The sequence below is a fragment of the Myotis yumanensis genome, unplaced genomic scaffold (assembly GCF_028538775.1).
Source record: "Myotis yumanensis isolate MYYU_CA2020_CCGP unplaced genomic scaffold, mMyoYum1.0.hap1 SCAF_15, whole genome shotgun sequence".
NCBI lineage: Eukaryota > Metazoa > Chordata > Mammalia > Chiroptera > Vespertilionidae > Myotis > Myotis yumanensis.
In genome coordinates this window covers 19,458,381-19,477,770 of record NW_027223766.1, presented here as the reverse complement: position 1 = coordinate 19,477,770, position 19,390 = coordinate 19,458,381, and the positions used below count along the sequence as shown (strand labels likewise).

The window sequence follows — 19,390 nt, the reverse complement described above, 5'->3', positions numbered from 1 at the left end:
GTCCATTTTTAAAAAGTTCAGCCATCCGCTTTGTCTATCTCCACAGAGCTCCAATGGCTATCTGGGAGTTGGAGAAATTCTCTTTGGGGAGCAGGGGAAGGTTCAGCTCCACCTATTCTTTCCTCTTACTTATCCTCCTTCTTCTGTTTCATCTCCCATTTATAGCATTTTGTGACATTTAATGCAGCTACACAAGATAACAATCCATTGCACAGAATTAAGCACAGACCTAGCTGGTTTACAATAGGAAGTATAGCTTCAGGAAATAGGGTCTACTCATGGAAAGGATAATTATAGCATAAGAACTATATTTCATGAATCATTCCACCTGCATGAAGTAAAGTGCACTTTATGAAAAAAATCATTACTATTTATAAAAACCAACCTAAGTATTCCCCTGCAGTTGTAGTGAGTTTAATGGAGCACATTCCTCTCTCCAGGGAAACACTGATACCCATTAAATGGCAACTTTGAAATAACTGAGGAATTGGGAAAATTGCTTATAAACTAGCACTTAAATATGAACTTCCTTGACTGTCAGTTTTTTCTTCCTCTGATTTTCAAATACAAGTTAAAAGAGATTCTTAGAGAAACTTCAGCAGATAAGGCAGAATTAAAGTAACATTTTCTACCTCCAACCCAATCAATTCAATATGTGTTGGGCACCTCTCACCCTGAGTCCAGAAACCTCTACTTTCCTCCTTATCACTAATAAGAGGACATTTGTGCATGGGATCAAAGGGTTTGGATCCCAGCTGCCTGGACCGCCTCTCTCCCATTATTGACTCCACATTTTAGCATCATTTTCTCAGGAGGTCAAGTGGAAAGAAGCTGATTTAGACATTTTCAATGACATTTTTTGTTTGATGATAATTTCAAAAGCCATTGTGCAATTTCTTTTCCCATCCTTGAAGCACTGGGGCCTGATAGAATAAATTAAAAACACTTTAGAAAAGATGAATGCCATTTAGAATAGACTCCAGAATAAATCCATGTCTTGAAAACCAAAGGCAGGAGCCATTCACTTAACAAACACTTATTGAGCCAGGAACTTGACTTGGAACAGGTATTCAAAGATTAACACCACACAGTGTTTGCTATTAAGGATCTCAGAGTCCAGTGTGAAGACAACACATTTGCCATTTTGGTGCCCAGTATCCATTCCCCCTTCTGATTTTGCCTCTCCCACTGAATTCAGGTTGGGTGGAATAGTTCAGTCATGGTATTCTGCCCAAGACACAAACTAAGTCACCTGCACAACAATAACTGAGAATCATGTACATGGTGCTATGAAAATGCAGGGGGGGATTCATTACTCTGCCAAGAAAGATCAAGTTAGGTTCCTGAGGTGATGGTATTTGAGTAATGAAAGCCAATTAAGAGTTAGAGAAACAGGGTAAAAAAAATAAAGATATTCTAGGAACATCAAGCAGAAAAGAGACATAGGGAAAATTGGAAAAAGCTGCACATTTGGAGACCAGCCAGTGGCCACGTATCACTGAAGAAGAGGTTGAGTATGCATGTATATTTTATTCCAATAAAAAGTTTGAAGGCAATAATAATGTTTAGATATGACCCACACCTACTGAATTAGAATCGTTGGGACTGGAACAAGGCATTGGTTTTTTATAAAAAGTTATCCAGTCAAGTCCTGGTTGGCATGGCTCAGCAGTGAGAGCATCGGCCCATGCACTGAAGGGTCCCAATTTGATTGCCAGTCAAGGGCACGTACCTGAGTTGCAGGCATGTTTCTCCTCTCTCTCTCTCTCTCTCTCTCTCTCTCTCTCTCTCTCTCTCTCCCTCTACCCTCCCTTCCACTCTTTCTAAAAATCAATGCAAAACATATATCCTCAGGTGAGGATTAACAAAAAAAGTTCTCCAAGATAATTCTATTTGCAGCTAGAAAACCAATACGCCAGGCCATAAAAGGCAAACACCTATCCTCGTTGTTTGGATCAGTGAATAGAGCACCAGTACGAGGACTGAAGGGTCCTGGGTTTGATTCCCATCAAGGGCATGTAGCTTGGTTGCAGGCTCAATTGTGTGGGAAGCAATTGATGTGTCTCTCTCACATTGATGTTTCTCTCGTGTATCTCTTCCACTCTCTCTGAAAATCAACTGAAAAATATCCCAGGTGAAGGTTAACAACAACAAAAAATAATAGGAATATATATATATATATATAATGTGTTTTTTTAAAGGCAAACACCTTTGCCTACACAGCAGATTCCTGATGGTCTGGTCCCAGACTTCACTTTACATTTATTTTTCTACTTCTTGTCTTTCTTATATTTTTGTACCAACAATACTAGGCTTCTTGTGTATCTGCAAACATACTGTGTCTCTTCAACCATTTACACAGGTTTGTCCTTCCAGCAGGGCTCTCCTCCTTGTTGGCTTACAGAGCAGAAATGTACGGTCTCACAGTTCTGGAAGCTAGAAGGTCAAAGTAAAGATTTTTGGCAGGGTTGATTCCTTCTGAGGGCTGTGAGGGAAGGATCTTATCCAGGTCTCTCTATTTGCCTTATGTTTGGCTGTTTTCCCCTGTTTCTCCTTACATGGTATTCCCCCTATGTGTATGTACCTCTGTGTCCAAATTTCCCTTTTTTAAGGAGATCAGTCATACTGGATAAGGGCCCACTCTAATAACCTTATTATAATTTGATTTCCTCTGCAAAGATCCTACCTCCAAATAAGATCACACTCTAAACTACCAGGGGTTAGGGCTGTAACATATCTTTTAGGGGGACACCATGCAACCCATACCACAAAGGCTAGTCCAAACTCTTCGTTTGGGCCAATGGTTTTATTTTCCCAGCCCAAAATCCTTTCACCATGACTATCAGTGGGTAGTAAGATGGACATATTTAATTTGATGCCTTCTTATATACAAGCTACTCAGTACAGAAACTGTCAAAATCCAGACAGCAGGAAGAAGAACAGAAGAGAAGCCACATGTTGAATAACTGGGGGCTAATTATGGTCATCTGTGCTATCCAAGGTAAATGAACTGGGCTTAGTGTGACAAGTTGTTCTTCCCATTGTCAGAAACAATCCCAAAACCTGTCAGTTCCCAGACACACAAACCTCACATCTGTGGAAAGCCCACCTGTAGTGGCCCCTTCAAATCTCTCCTATCCTCTACACTTGCTGCCATTTATTCATGTTTAATGACATTGCAAATTACAGCAATCATGTGGATCCTGACCTAAAAGTCACTACTGCTCATGCTCCCCTTCACAGACACTGTATTTCCTTAGATAACAGGCTGAATCCTGTTATGAAGTTTGGGTCCCTTGGAAACTATTTGGTGGCAGGTTTAGACAGCTAATAAATGAGCCACATAAGTTGGCTGGCTTTGGAGTTTGATTAGGAGCCATAACTCAGGGAGAAGTCATTTCATATCAACTATAATTGGTGACTACATGGTGCCAAATGTCTGCATACTCTCACTCCTCCTCTCTCTCTTTTCTTAAATTTAAAAACAATTACAATGTTCTTACTAGGTACCAGGGACACAACAACCCTGAAATAGATACAACTTCTATTTCCATTTTATATATAGGTAAACCAGCATGTACTGAGCAGTCATATAACTTGCCTATGTTCACACAGCAGATGAGTAGAAGAACCCACATTTGAACCAGCTAACATGGCTTTAATACCCACAGGCCAGGCTGAGGGTCCTCACCGGTGCACAAATCCATGCACTGGGCCTCTAGTATGCATATAAGATCTTTGGTAAACCTCTTCCTGCCCTCCCCTCTCCCCCTTTCCCTCTGAGATTCATCAGTCTGTCCCATGTTCCCATGCCTGTGGTTTCTACTCCTGCATTGAGTATCTGCCCCCTGGTGGTCTGTGTGCATCATAACTACCAGCAGGTTGGCCAGTCGGCCAGTCAGTTGCTTAGGCTTTTATATATATAGATTGGTGATAGAATTGTTGTTGCTTGGTCAAATCCTGATGCAGCTTGACCCTTTTCAGTGGAAACTTGGTGATTAATAATGTCCATAATTGCTTTTCCTCCTTCCCTCACAGCTGGTAGGAGAAGTGATATATATCACAAAGAAACGTCCAACTGAGTTTTAAATATAGAAAGGAATCGGGGATGTAGGTCTATTGGGCTCTGCCTCCTTCCTGCACCATGAGGGGCCGAAGAGCCTCTCCCTTGTTAAGGAGAGGGCTCAGCCCTGGCACACAGAGCAGTCTTAGTAATACTTGTGATTGCTGTTCCAGTTCCTGGCTGACAGGAAAGCCTTCCTAGAGCCTTAGGCTTTGGTAGAGGCTTTCCTCATTTGCAGCACTGGTCTAGGGGTGCAAGTTAATGAACCAATGAGCAGGATTTCCTTCCTTGCATCTTTTGCTGATAATTAGCTGATGCAGGGCTCAGGGACTCAAAATGTCTCTTTTAAGACAAAAAGCTGTTCCCATGCAGGGAATCAACCGTAAGTGTTCAACAGGAGCTAAACTGACAGAGATTGTTTCCCGACTCAGTGCCTATGATGGAATTTAGTCAAATGGAGAAGCGCTGGGGAGGCGAGAAAGTGACAGTGGGCTGTGACCACGACTTTGATTTAGAAACTGATTTTTATATCACTTGAGATAATTCAGTAACTTTCCAAAAAGACAGAATGAATTTATAATTAGGTTCCACAGACTAGTGAAATCCCTTTCTTATAACTTCATTCTTTTGCTCTGAATACTGGCTCTTTAGGAGAACTGTTGTACGATAGGTGGGGAAGGAAGAGAGGAATCACACAGCTTCAAGCAACAGATTGCCTTGAACTTAAAAAAAGGCAAAGACTTAAAACTTCAAGTAACTCTTGCCAAGAGAATTCCACAAGATGCAGAGACTTACTGATTATAAAATGTATTAAGGGAATCAAAATATGCCACTTGGCATAAGGATTTTTTTGAACTGAAGGCAATTGAGACAAAGCAGACACAGGAGGTATGTTCTCCTATCTGACTAAAAGCAGGGCATAAATTTCCTTTTCATAAAGAAATATCCATTTGTAAAGGTACCCCCTCTCCTATATCAGGAAAGAAAAAGGACTCATCACTGGAGATGACACTAAGATGAGTCTGCATAAATAGCCTGTAGATGAAAAGGGGGCCACATAGTAAACCTGAAAAGCTCAGGGAAGGCTTACATGGCAGGCCTTAGAAACTCAGACCAAAAGTAACCATATGGAATGATCTTTTACCTCGAAACATAATATGAACTATACCTCTAATCAAATTACTTTAAGTGATGAATTTTCTCATCAGAAATATATTTTTTAAGAAAGGAAACAGAAATTCTAATTGTTGGAAGTGACTTACATCATTCAGATTACCCCCTCTTGAAAGAAAAGAAAAAGCAATCTTAGAACTTTTAGAAAACCAAGAAATATTATCATTAATTAGATGTTTAATATTGTTCATTCTAAGTAGCATATTAATGGTAGGTCAAATGTTTAATATAATACAGCTGTATTTAGTGTAGGCTTTATGGAACAACCTCTTGCATTAATATACCCTTATTTCCATTTAAAGAATAATAGCTAGAATTTATGTAATAATTCATATTTTATGAAGTATTTTAAAATATATAATCCCACTTGATCATTCAATGTGCTCTAATCTGGACCACAATTTTTCCACATTCAATTACTGTAGAGGATTCAAAGTTAATATTACTATTGCTTTTATGATATTGTTATGCAACCCCAATGTACAGCATTGTTCCCATTAACAAACATTATATGATTTACAACAATCTGTCTAAAATGTCACTTTTAAGAATGTGTTGCTGAAAAAAAACAACTGCTTTCAAATGATTAGCTTTTTAAATTCTATAATCTTATTTATTTTAATTCACCTGGTAAAATAGTATTAATACACTTTAGTCTAAATTTCCTGATTGCCACTTTTTGCCTTCATTGCAATAAGGGAACTAGTTACTAGAGTTGGTTCTTTAGGACACTGTCAGTGAAAGAGAATGCCAAAACGGGTATTGGACAATATACAGGGATTCCTTAAAAACATGTCATCACATTCTCATACTTTAAATCCATATTACTTGGTTCCACGCTTTAAAGTTGAACACTCTTTAATTCCTCTTCAAAGCAGTTACAGAAGAGGCTAAGGTTGAATTATTCCCCTTGATGGTTGAGAGAGTGATTAATATCTCTTTGGCACAGGGATAATTTCACCCAGTGGTAGGGCAGTGATATGCTTCCTCATCCTTAATCGTCTGTTCTCTCTCAGTGCTAAGGCAAACTTCTTCAGTACACTGTGCTGTACGTGAGCCAAGAAGGCACTGAATTAATTGCCCTTGCTCCAAGCACACTGGACAGTCTAGAAGCAGACAGAATCATATAACTCCAAAATGGATAAGTCAGACATCAGCCCACAGTAAAATGGCTGGAAGAGGCCTTGGACTCCATTTATTTTTGGTCTTTTTTACCTCCCTATAACACACTTGACATAATACATTTTTGTTCTTTGTGCCAAATAACACAACTACACAGCCTAGAGTGCTAATTATTCCAATTTACATGAGCTAAGGGATTGGAAGGTTTTTCCTAAAACCTTCAGACAATCATTGTAAGGACTGCATCTGCATCTCAATCCAAGCCTATCCATTCACTTCTATATCTTTCTAATTTTTATCTGTGAAACATAAAACAAACTTACCCTCTTTTTTCATCTGGTTATTCCCCTCCATAACACCCAGGTGATATCAATTGTGACCTAAATTGGAGAGGCAAGGAGACTCCTAGTAGTTATCCTACTGATTCATATCTGCAGACCTGAAGACTCACTCACTCATTTATTCAATAGATATTTATTAAATGCCTAGAAGGCATTCTGCTAAATACTGTGAGAAAATAAAGATGATTCAAATCCAGGGCATATCCTGAAAGGATTTACTATCAGTAGAGATAAAACATGCACAGAATAACTACTATAATGCCAGGAGTGTACACAATTCATAGAGAAAAAGAGCCATCATAAGACAGGTAAAGACAAAGAGCTATTGAGTGCTAGCTGATAGAATCTGAGAAAGTGGCATGTGAGGATAAGTAGGGTTTGAACCTTGGAGAGGGAGGAAAGGTCATTTAAGCTCAGTGAAAGCCTGAGCAATAGTAACAGTGGGACAGAGCACCAGAGCAAACAGCAACTCCTGACAGTTTAGTACAGTACAAAGAATCCTACACTTGGAATCAAAGCCATGGGTCAAATCCCAAATTTGCTAGCTTTTAGTTCTGTAACCTTAGTCACTTAACTTCTCTGAGCTTTAGTTTGCTTCTGTAAAGTGGGAACAGTAAGTATTTTCACATTTGCATGCTGTTGTGCAAATAAAATAGGATAATGAAAAGTTAATGTGCACAATTATAATCAAACTCACATCCCTTTTTCTCAAGACTTCTCCCCATTTGGTCCACATTTCTGCCTCCTGATTTCTCCCCCACAGTTTTCCTCACCTTGCCTGCAATACCCCATCCTTTCTCAACAGAAAAATAATAACAAGAATCTCATGAAATAGTTATCCCTGCTTCTTCTGAGGCTGAGTGTAGGCGGTATTGTTTTACTTTTGAAGATGGCTCCAGATTGACATCCTTGCTAAAACTACCCACACAATTTACACCCAGTGAGAAACAGTCTTCCAAATTCATTGGAGGACATTGGAATTGATATTTTTGGCTCTTCTTCCAGTGCCATTTCACTGTGATAAATACGCAGATAAGACAACCTAATATGGGTCAGTCAAAGACACATATAGTTCCTCAAACTTTCTTCTGATAATCACATCAGAATTTCCTTGAACCCTAGGTTATAAATTATAAGTAATTATGTTTGTATGATGAAACTCCTTCTAATACAAGCCTATAAGCATAGCAGAGCTGACAAATACAAACATAATAGTTACACTGTTGATTTTGATCATTTAAAATTACATATCAACTAGAGGCCCGGTGCATGAATTTGTGCACCAGTGGGGCCCCTCGGTCTGGCCTGTGGGATCAGGCTGAAACTGGCTCTCTGACATCCTCTGAGGGGTCCCGGATTGCAAGAGGGCACAGGCCAGTCCAAGGGACCCCTCTGGTCCACTATCAGGGCTGGGGAGGGACTCAGGAGGTTGGCCAGCCAGGGAGGAACCACAGGAGGGCTCCAGGGTGTGTCCAGCCCATCTCACTCAGTCCTGATTGGCTGGACCCCAGCAGCAAGCTAACCTACCAGTTGGAGCATCTGCCCTCTGGTGGTCAGTGCATGTCATAGCAAACGGTTGAGCAGCCTTAGCATATCAGCATATTATGCTTTGATTGGTTGAACAGCCGACTGGACAACCGGACACTTAGCATATTAGGCTTTTATTATATAGGATAAAGAAATGTCTTCCTATTGATCCCAGGTTAAAAAGCTAGATATAGAAAAAGGAAATTCCCAAGGGCAGGATTTATGGTTTTCATCTTTGTATTCCCAGTGATTGATACAAAGACTGGCATATGCTAGCTGCTCAATAAATATTTGGACAAATGAATGAATGAGTGAAAACATCTCTGATCCTGCCTGTAGTTCAAACTTCCACCACACATGGCATGTTTTCTTGGTGCCTTAAACTCAAGAGGTTACAAACCTAACTCAAAAATATATCATTTTTTCATTATTTTTTATCTCTATCAGTGATACCATCATTCTCTGAATCACCCAAAATCAAATCTGCATAGGTTTCTCATCTCATACTCATTCCCTTTTTATCAGTTATTAATTTAATTCCTATTGATGGTTTCTTCGGGAAAATCCTCATGTCTGTTCTTTTTTCTTTCATCTCCACTATCAACTACCTAAGACCATGGATCAATTTATCATCCTATGACCATAATCATTTTGCTCCCTGAAAGATAGGGGAAACACTTCTTTTGTCAGATGAGTTGTCTAAACACTTTAACCTGGCACTACTGATCCCTCATGATCACATCCAGAATTATTTTTATAGTCCTAATTTGTACAGGTCCATTACATATACTTTATGTCCCAATTCAATAGGATCACTACACATCATTCTCTTCAGACTCTACTCCTTTTCTCTAGCCTGGAGAATCTTATGTATCCTTGATGTCCAGCTCAACAATAAGTCCTCACTGACCTCCTTGGCCAAAATAAGTAGCCCCTCTGCAGTCTTCCGGATCACTTAGTTCAAACTTACCTCATTTGGCTTTATATTTTAGAAGTGTATGTATTTGTTTTTATCACCCTCACTAGCTCATAAATTCATCTACTTGTTCCAAAATATATATGGAGGACCTATTATGCTCCTCAAGGAGCTTTACAGCTGGGAAGTCATCAATAAAGAAGACAGTCATGGTCTCTGCCCTGGTAAAGCTTCCTTTGCAGCAAAAGAAATAGGCATGTACAAGGAACAGGAAAAAACCAGAGTGGCTAAAGATGTAAAGTAGATGAGGCAGGACAGGGGTAGCCTCTAAGGGTCATTTTGGGCCACAATAAGAAATGGAGTATTCTTCTAAATGAAAGAAGTCATTCATGGACTTTGTGCAGAGGAAAGAGATATTGGATTTAGATTTGTCAGCAGTCTCACTGGCTGCTGTGTAGAAGATGGGTTAAAGAGGCTATTCACATATTTAGGCAAATAATAATAGTGATTTGCTCTAGAGTAGTAACAGTGAAGATGGAGGAAAGTAGATGAATCAGGGTTACATTTTGGAGATAAAGTCCACAGGACTTATTAATAGATTGAATGTGGAAGGAGAAAGAAAAAAAAGAAGGATGACTCCTAGCTCTTTGATATGAGCAATTGTGTTAACACATTTTCTGAAGTGGAAAATGTTGAAAGCAGAGCAGGTAAAGGAGGGTGATAGGTAGATGAGAGAGGCTTGAACGTGTTTTAATGCTAATTGAGATAATCCAGTAGAGAGGAAATGATAAAAGATACAAAGAAGAAATCAATCCTAAGGGATCCAAGGGTCACAAAGTCTGTTGTCTTGCCAATCTAGTTGTTGGGGGCTCAGTGTCATTAAGTAAATGAGACTTTAGACCATGGACACTGGCTAGTCAGTATGGAGGAACACTGGATTATACATGCATAAATAAATGAATATTTGTTCAATTACAACAATTCTCCATCCTAATCTATATATCTTTCAAGAGCAATATTAAAAGAAGAAATCTTGAAACATTTTTTGTGATTATTCCCTATCTAACCCTCACTGGATAATTTCCATCAGCATTCAAACATGTTCAAGGCAGGTTACAAAGCCATATGCATTGTATAATACACACACACATGCATTTTATACAAAATTAAGGATATCATTAAAATGTAAATAGTGAGTATTTTTAGAATTGGATTACAAATAATTTTTTTCATTGTTTATACTTTACAAATTTTGTATACTGAACATGTACTTTTTTATCTTTAAAAAATAATAATTAGATAAATATCTTAGGCCAGTGATGGTAAACCTATGACACGCGTGTCAGAGGTGACACACGAACTCATTTTTTTGGTTGATTTTTCTTTGTTAAATGGCATTTAAATATATAAAATAAATATCAAAAATATAAATCTTTGTTTTACTATGGTTGCAAATATCAAAAAATTTCTATATGTGACATGGCACCAGAGTTAAGTTAGGGTTTTTCAAAATGCTGACATGCCAAGCTCAAAAGGTTCGCCATCACTGTCTTAGGCTCTCATTGATACCCAAGTTCTGGATGACTTTTCAGGGAGAAAAAAGAGACTAGCACAGTCAGCAGCATAGTTTTACTCAAGGCATTTGCTCTGTCTCCCTAGTCTTTCCTCCCACAAGGAGTATGTATGGCCTCCCCAAGTCTACTACTGAGGTCCTAGCCACCATCTCCCACCTGCAGGAGCTGCCACTTATCAGAGAAAGTTCCTTTACCCACATCAAGACTCCAGTCAAGATGCCCACTGCCATCCCTCAGGCCATCAACTATAAATTAAATTTTTTTCCCAATAGGCATTACATTAATAAATATTAAAATTCAAAAGTACAGAAAGGATATAGTGAAATCTCCTCCTCACACTTTTGTTCCCCAGATGCCTAGCTCCCCTCCCTTGGTGAAACAAGTGTTTCCAGTTTCTCATGTAACCTCCTAGAGATAAATAATGGAAAATAATTATTTAAATTTCTTAAATAATGAAAAATATTTCATTCAGAAAAATTAGAAAATACAAATAACCACTAAAAAGACAATAGAACCATCACTCTGATGCTGTTAACATTTGGGTGTGTATCATTTTAGATTTCTCTGTGCTTAAATTAACACCCATGCATATCTAAGAAATTATAATGAAACAAAATAATTAAATTTAAAAATATCTCTCTGGGCTCGGAACCAAGATGGTAGCATAAGGTATATACCTCTACGTGCCGCCCCCCACAACCACATTAAAACTACAACTAAAAGACAAAACGGCTATCATCCAGAACCACCGGAAAGCTGGCTGAGTGGAAGTTCTACAACTAGAAGGAAAGAAGAAAGCGCATTGAGGCTGGGTAGGAGGTGCGGAGGCGCCAAGAGCAGAGGTACGAAGGCGCGCGAACTGGGCTGCACCTGGATGCGCGGTTTTTTTCAATCGGGAGATGCACTGAACTCGTTTCCGGTGAGACTCTAGGGACCCAGACTCCTATGGGGAGAAACTGGACTGTTTGGCATCGGGTCGGAAAGGAAAGCGAGGGCGGCTTTCTTGCAGAACTGCTCGCAGGGATCATTGTTACTGTGGGGGCGCGGGACTCGGGACGCGGGGACGCAGAGACCTAAAGACCTGGAAACGGCTGACGGGCAGCCATCACTGTTTGCTCTGCCCTGGTGATTCTCTGAGACGCCGCCCCACCCAATTTACAACCCACCCAAGCTGTGCGCAGCGGTGCAAATGAATCGCCTGTCCTTTTGCAGCCTAACCTAACAAACTGCAGCTGGATCAGAGAGCTCCAAAATTTCCTAACCCCAAACAAAGGGGAGAAATCTGCAGATCTTGTGGTAGCTCCTGCTGGGTAGACTCACACAGTGGTTGAATTTGCACCTCCTTGGAGATCCAGGAGCCAGTGTACCCAGTGGTCAGATACCAGATTTCAACTCCTCACATCCATAAGTGACACACTCAAGAGGCAGACTCAGTGAGCACCAAAGCCCCACTGAAGCAAGTCCTGCCCCATAAAGGTGTCTCCAGCACAGCAGTTCTTCCACTATAGACACAGCGGGTCCTTGCAGTCAATTGGCCTGGAGGTCATTTCCTCCCAGGGATACCAACAGCAATCAAGGCTTAACTACAACAAGACTGTGCACCCAGCCCACAAAGGGGTGCACCAAGAGTGTCCACCTCAGGTGATTGGGGAGGTTGAGCCACTGGGCCCAATAGGACACATACCATACAAAGCCACTCTATCAACACAGGGAAGCAGCCAAAATGCGGAGACAAAGAAACATGTCACAAATGAAAGAAATGGGGGAAAGCAAATTACTGGATTTAGAGTTCAAAACCACTACTCAAGAATCTTCTACAAACCTCCAAGGAACTTAGTGAGACCTTCAAAGATCTTAATGAGAATACCAAAAAAATGGAAAGAACCAGTCAGAAATTAAGCATACACTGACTGAAATTAAAAATAATATACAGAGATCCAACAGAAGACAAGAGGATCCCAAGAATCAAGTCAAAGATTTGAAATACGAGGAAGCAAAAAACATCCATCTGGAAAAGCAAAAAGAAAAAAGAATCCAATAATATGAAGACAGTGTAAGGAGCCTCTGGGACAACTTCAAACGTACCAACATCCGAATTATGGGGGTGCCAGAAGAAGAGAGAGAGCAAGATACTGAAAGCCTATTAGAAGAAATCATGACAGAAAACTTCCCCTACCTGATGTAACTACTTGTAACTTTCCTTACAAGTCCAGGAAGTGAAGAGAACTCCAAATAAGAGGAATCCAAAGAGGACCACACCAAGACACATCATAATTAAAATGCCAAGAGCAAAAGACAAAGGGAGAACCTTAAAAGCAGCAAGAGAAAAACAGTTAGTTACCTACAAGGGAGTACCCATATGACTGTCGACTGATTTCTCAACAGAAACCATGCAGGCCAGAAGGGAGTGGCAAAAAATATTCAAAGTGATGAATAGCAAGAACCTACAACCAAGATTACTTTACCCAGCAAAGCTATCATGTAGAATTGAAGGTCAGATAAAGAGCTTCACAAATAAGAAAAAGCTAAAGGAGTTCATCACCACCAAACCAGGATTATATAAAATGCTGAAGGATATTCTTTAAAAGGAAGAAGAAGAAAAAAGTAAAGATAAAAATTATGAACAACAAAGTGACAACAAATAAGTATCTATCAACAAGTGAACCTAAAAATTAAGTCAGAATAAACTGGTGAATATAATAGAAGCAGGGGTATAGAAAGGAAGTGGACTGACAATTCTTGGGGGGAAGGAGATGTGGGGGTGCGGGAAGGACTGGACAAAAATCTTACACCTATGGATGAGGACAGTGGTGGGGGGTAAGGGCATGGGGTGGGGTGGAAACCAGGTGGAGGGGAGCTATGGGGAGAAAAAGAGGAACATCTGTAATAATCTGAACAATAAAGATTTATTAATTTAAAAAAATTAAAAAATGGATTATCATGTCGCGATAGCGAGCACCATTAACTGTTATGGCCTGAGCGGCTGCATTTCCGTCATGGAAAATTTCAACAAAAGAGTGCTATGTGCCAGCAAAGCTGTGGAGGCCATTTACTCAATATGCTATTCCATACATAACCCTGTACTGTATACTTTATGAATCAATAAAAAAATTACAATTTTTAATTATAAACCTGTGTTTTCTATCAAAATTACTTCTTGCATGAATGCTGGGACACCCTTTAATTAAGAACTCATTAAATACTTTTTGGATGCAGGAACTAAATTCACTTTAAAATAGCTACCATTTCCTAATACCCACTGGCTGTTCAAGACTCTCCCTGTACCCCTTTTTCTTACCCCTTCCCCAAGGATGAAGTAAAATTTTTTTAAATGAGCTCAAACATAGAGTTGAAGAGAATGACTACAAGTGCTTTCTTCACAAAATACTTTAGCTAAAATGATCGACAATCACTCATACATAATCCAGTTACCATTTCTTGAGGGCCTACTGAGTGCTGTATCAGGTACACTATTTAAATGATCTCTTATCCTACTCTTCGAGGTAAATTATTTATTATCCAGTTATAGACAGTAGCTAATGACTTTTCAAATCTATGGAGTGCATACTATGTTTCACGCACTGTTCTACGCATTACCATGTTTTTTCATTCAACAAAATATTTATTTAGTATCTGCTATGTGCCAGGTGCTATAGAGCAGTGATTAACAGACAAAACCTCTGGTTTTATGGAGTTTACATTGGGAAAGGTGAACAGTTATAAAAAATAAACAAGGAAACTAAAGTAAATGAAATCATGAAAGGTACCTAAATGAAAAAATAAAGCAGGCAATGGTGATATGAAGTTCTTATTAATCCTCACAGCAATTGTATGCAGTAGAAAGAGTTATCTTCTGTTTACATCTAAAATAACTTGAGAGAAATAGAGGGCTCAGTAACTTGACCAGGTTTTATGGAACTAAATATGGATGCACCAAGGGAGTCTGTAGAGGCTTGAGGGCCCCCTCCCCATAGAATGTCTATCAGCACCCGACCCCAAGCTTTGAAATGAGTAACTGGTGTTTTCTCCATCTTATGTTAAAAGCTCAGGAGAGCAGCCTCAAAACCCCAACACCTACCAAAGCTCTACAAGGGAACCATATGATTATCCCAGCTACTGCACTGTGCAAGTTCTGCAACTGCTACAATAGATGAAGAACAAAGCTGGTGTGGGATTTGTCGATAACAAAAAGAGAGAGAATTATCACTCATCTTAAAAACAACTCCGGGAGACAGGTATTAACCCAATAGAGACACCAAGGGGTGTTTTTTTTGGGGGGGGGGGGGGGAGTGGAGGGTTGCCTTTGATCATATTTTTATTCAAAATTAGCTGTCCAAAGTGATCTGACCTTTATGGAATAAAGAAATTTAAGTTTATGCCACAGGCTTCTTTTCTTCTGTGGTGGGTTTCTTTTCTGCAGGCTTCTTCTCAGCTGCTGGTTTTTTGGTAGCTGCAGCCTTTTCCCCCAACAAAGGCTTCTTCTGCTTCTTTAACGCCAACAGCCTTTTTTCCTTTCTTCCCTACCACAGGCTTCTTGCCTGGAACCCCCTTCTCATCTGATTTGGCTTCCAGTGCTGCTGCTGCTGCTTTATACACCCGAAGCTTGTGGTTCTTGGCCTGGCGAAGAATGGTGTTCCGATGCATAGGCTTTACACATGGGTTTAGCTTCATTATGATTCTCAAGCTTTTCAGTGGATTCTTCTTCAGGACTCTGCAGTGAATCTTCTTTTGTGGAGCTCGGAGGGCTCTTTGGATCTCTGGGCTTTTCAAGATTCTGCTAAGGTCTGTATTAAGCATCTTGTGCATGGGAAGGCTGTAGTTACTCTTGAGGGAGGCAGCTCCACACCAAGTGCCATACAGCTCATCTAACTTGCAGAAAGCACTTTCAGTTCAAATGCAGAAACAGCCCACATGCCCTCCAGGTGCAAGTTTCAAAATGTTCAGTTTGCTTACATTGAGCAGAGTAATTCCAGGGATGTTTCTGAAGGCTTTGATGACACTGTTATCCTCATTATAGATGATGCTAGGTCCCCTGCGCTGGATACTACTGTTTCTCATTTTGCCCTTGCCAGCCCTCATTCGCTAAGAGGCTGCCTGTCTCCAGCAAAGTCTCTTGAGAGAAAGCAAAGGTGTGTATTGAAAGAAGGTACTTTGGGATCATTTCTAAGGAAAAAAACACACAAAAGGACTCTTCTCACACATACCGAAACCAACCAAACAAATAAAAACAGTCTCAAAGCATCAATATGAAATGTTTGGCTGAAAGGAGAGGTGTCTTGAGTCTTAAGTACTTTTCCATTCCCTGAACAACTTATTGAGCTCCCTGCCTCTCCCCCCTTATGATTAATAGAGCTTCATGAGCTGTTCAGTCTCCAGGCCATTTTGCTTTAGGAAGCTTTGATTTGAAAAATGAGACAAGTAGTTTCAGTGCTGTCATCATTAGGGGATAAAAAGAAATCTATTTAAATGGTTTTTAAATATTCACAAGAAGAGCCGGAGGGTCTTGGCCATGTTCCTCTCCTCTGTCTCTCTTGCCCAGATAACCTATTGCATCAGAATAATGAACACAAACTGTGACTCTGTCAGCAGATGCTGAAGACAGTCACAGGAGTGTGGCCAATGTTGGCCTGAGCTCTTGTCCCTCAAGAACTTGGGTCTTTAAGGATGTGGTTCAATAAAGGATCTTTGACATGGCTTCTCTCAAGCAGGATCAAGACAAGATGGCTGGGGAAATAACAATCTGTTGTTTTTTTTAAAAAAAGCTTTTAAAATTAGTTCCATGTAATTGGAACTTTTTAGCATCCAAGAAGATCAGAACCAAATCTGGGCCAGCTATAATTATTGAAGAAAAATAAGCCTTTAAAAGGGTGTATAAATTGGTAGAACCTGTTTAGATGCATTCTGTCAAATGCATCAAAATTTAAAATGTGGATTCCCTTTAGTGATTCCACTTCTAGGACACTTTTAGAACAAATGGAAAGATATACTAGTATATACAAGAATATTTGCAAACACACTTTGTAATTTGAAAAATAACAACATAAACATACATCCATAGAGGGATGGTTAATGAATTATAATTTATCTGTACTAAAGTATATATTATGCAGTGAATAAAAAGGAAAAAATCACCTGGCCAGTGTGGCTCAGTGGTTAAGCATCCACCCATGAACCAAGAAGTCCCTGGTTCAATTCCTGCTCAGGACACATACCTGGGCTGTGGGCTCAATCCCCATAGGGTGTGTGCAGGGGGCAGCTGATCAGGAATGTTTCTCTCTCATCAATGTTTCTATCTCTCTATTCCTCTCCCTTCCTCTCTCTCTAAAAATCAATAAAAGCATATATTTTTTAAAGGTTAAGATATATGTGGTTCAACAAGGAAAAAGGTCCACAACATATTAATATACACGAAGAAAAAAGTAGGATGTAAGGCAGTATATATGGTATGAACTCATTTACATAAAATATACACTCTGATGGCACGGCGCAGCTGTGCTCAACAAGAAGTTCCCTGACCACAGAGTTCCCTCCTTCCTATCATGCTTTTCCCCTTCCTCTTCCTGCACTACAGACCAGGCAGCACCCAGAAGGGTCAACTAGGGAACCTAAGAGATCTGAGCTCTTAATCCTCAGTCCTTCAGTGACCAAGGCCCTGTTACCAGAGAGAGAGGGGGACACCCATGCTTGGGAAAGGCTGTCTAAATCTACCATCTAACTCCAGCCATGTTCAGAGATATATCCTATGTAATAAAGAACTAATATGCAAATGGTCATCACACCCTCGCACCCTCATGCCCTCGCACCAGGGCTGGGGGACTTCGCGCCAGGGCTGGGGAACCTAGTGCCGGGGCTGAGGGACCTGAGGCTGCATCCCCCACCCTGAACCAGGGCCTGGGACATGAGGCCAGGCCGGGGGGCCTGAGGCTGCATCCCCCGCCCTGGCGCCGGGGCTGGGGGACATGAGGCCAGGCCGGGGGACCTAAGGCTGTGCCCTCCACCCAGAGGGGCTTGAAAGGGGACCTAAGGCTGCGCCCCCCCACCCAGCACTGGGCCAGCGGACCTGAGGCTGTGCCCCCCTCCTTCCTTGTGGGGCTTGACAACGGTGGGGCCAGCTGGGTCTGGGTCTCATGCGATTGTGAGGCCCGCGCAGGTGGGTGGGGACTTGACTCTGGGCCCCGCGGTGTGCCCCAGACTCTGACAGGGGGGAGATTTTCACATACATTTTATTAATTTTCTTTCATCTCTGACACTTCTATTATAGAGAAAGGGAAAATAGCAATATTAAAATACTTCCTTTAATTAATTCCCTTTTAATGTGCACAAATTTCATGCACTGGGCCACTAGTTTGTATATAAAGATGGCCATGGTGCAATCTAACCTTGTGAAAAGGTGATTTGTTGAAAGATGAGTGCTGGGCTGCAGAGCAACTGCTTTTCCCATCATAAACATCTTCAGTGTTTAAAAAAATATTTAAAGACCAGAATGATCCACACCAAATCCTAGCAGCCATTTGATCTTGGGATTAGGGAGGCTGGGGTTTGAGGAGAGTAACCTGTCACTCTTTACTGTATGTAGTTCTCCATTAGTTGAATTTTCACAAGCAAATGATATTTTATATTTTTTAAATGATACTCTTAAGTTTAGTCACTCTTAGAAAGAGAAAAATTAAGCAAATCAAATACAGACACGCTAGCAAATGGAGCTTTAAGCACATTGTGATTTGTTTCAGCCATTTTAACTGAATACAATTTGAATTATGAAAATGTTGCTTTGTTTCTCAATACACATTTGATCTCAAACTGTTTAATTCAATAAATGTATACTTTGTTTTCAACTTTATCAATGCAACCTTAGTTTTATTTTCTGATCCAGGAATTTCCTTACAAATCTGTACACCTGCCTGCTAAGTACTTCCACCTGGATGTTCCAATGTAGTTTAAACTGACATGTCTAAAACCAAATCCATCATCTTCCCCAAATAGCCTACTTTTCCTAAAGATATTCTCTTCCACCCATCAACCAGACTTGAAACTCCAACACTTGTTGAGTAGTCCTCTGTCTTGTTTCCTCAATAAATTAATGGCCAGACACTTCTTGTGTTTATCTGTGGTATCTCTGACATCATTTCCTTCTTTGCCATTCCCAAGGCCAATCCTTAAATGTAGGCCTCCCATCTAAATGTCACCTTGTATATTTATTACAATACTAGAGGCCCAGTGCACGAAATTTGTGGATGGGTAGGGTTCCTAGCAGCTGTCAGCCGAGGTCTCCCTTCCTCTAGCTGCCAGCTGGACCTCCCTTCACACCCGCCTTGGCCTGGCACCACCCATTCACCTGCTCCACCATCCCACCGCAGTCCCACTCTCGTCAGGGCCCATCAGGGCTGGCAGCACCTCAACTGCCGCCTGCTGCCAGTGCTGTGTCACCGACACCCACCATGTTCCATGCTGCCCCTTGGTGGTCAGCACACATCTAACTCCTGGTTGTTCGAACTCCCACAGGTAGGGACAATTTGCATATTAGCCTTTTATTATATAGGATCTATAAGGATCTATAATACTGTGTAAATCTCTGCATCCCATTCCCCCTCAATTGCAATCCCTAATAGATTATAAGCTCCTCAAAAGGATTCATGTTCTAGTCATCCCAGCACCCAGCATCATACCTACAATA

At 40.6% G+C, this 19,390-nt stretch overlaps 1 protein-coding gene and 1 pseudogene across 1 annotated transcript in view; both read right to left on the bottom strand.

Annotated features, from left to right (window-relative positions):
• The window catches only part of LOC138992989 (corticoliberin-like), a 147,989-nt gene that overhangs the window by 93,383 nt on the left and 35,216 nt on the right, over window positions 1-19,390 (bottom strand). The gene's annotated exons all lie outside the window — the stretch shown is intronic.
• Window positions 15,090-19,390, bottom strand: part of LOC138993485 (large ribosomal subunit protein uL4 pseudogene) — a 39,758-nt pseudogene continuing 35,457 nt past the window's right edge.